The sequence below is a fragment of the Carlito syrichta genome, unplaced genomic scaffold, assembly GCF_000164805.1.
Source record: "Carlito syrichta isolate Samal-C Ts95f unplaced genomic scaffold, Tarsius_syrichta-2.0.1 Scaffold306785, whole genome shotgun sequence".
Classification (NCBI taxonomy): domain Eukaryota; kingdom Metazoa; phylum Chordata; class Mammalia; order Primates; family Tarsiidae; genus Carlito; species Carlito syrichta.
Genome location: NW_007250881.1, coordinates 256,280 through 257,190, shown reverse-complemented (window position 1 = coordinate 257,190; position 911 = coordinate 256,280).

The following is a 911-nucleotide window of genomic DNA, read 5'->3' as shown; positions in this document are numbered from 1 at the left end:
AGTAGAAGTGAGCATCCCAAAGAATCCGGCAGTTGGTAAACAAGCACCGACTATGCTCCCCGCTTGGGGCATGAAGTGCTATAAGTAGACACTAGATAATGAATGGTGGGGAGCAAGCTCGTCCCCACCCTGTAAAGAGGGTGTCTGGGAGACAAGACCAGCAAATGTGTAATCAGCATAAACACAAAGAGAAAAACACAGTCATTCCAAGAGTATGTTGAGGGGGAGGAATGAGTGGGTAAGGTGGGAGAAATGAACCACAAGATCCCCGGAGACAGAGGCCGGTTGTTATGTCTCTGGCTCACCTAGTCATTAGTCCCCCGAGAAAAGACCTCAGAAAGCAGGCTGGCGGGGGCCTGGCACTGCACCTTCCCCACTGGGCGGAAAGGCTGGGCTTAGCAGAGTCCTGCTTGGACTTCATAAAGCTCTGTTTGGAGGATGGGGCCGTCAGAGGCCACTCTGCCCACTGTGGAAGGGGGACCCATCCTCACTGGGAACCGAGATGATTGTCTTCCTCTATGAACTTTCTAGAACAACTCATGCGGTTGTTAACACCTGGGGAAGGGAAAACGTTCTCCACAGAATAAAGCTTTGCTGCAGGTGACCGCTCACCTCTTCAGCTCCTTGCTACCACCAGTTTTGATGGAGACATTATTGTATCGAAAGTAGAGACCCGGGTGGCCTCTGCTGCTTGAGAGAGACGCATAGATCCCTCTCCGAAAGAGATGCCGAGTGGCAAAGGAAAGGTGGAGAGCCAAGCTGCTGTCCCTCCAAGGTATGCTAATTGGTAATTAGGTGAAAAGGGAAACTGTCTACCGATAGACTGCCCCCCATGATCATTTGGCTGCTCCTGGAACAGTACGGGTTCGAACTGCAGGGGTCCGCTTATATGTGAATTTCCTTCCTCCTCC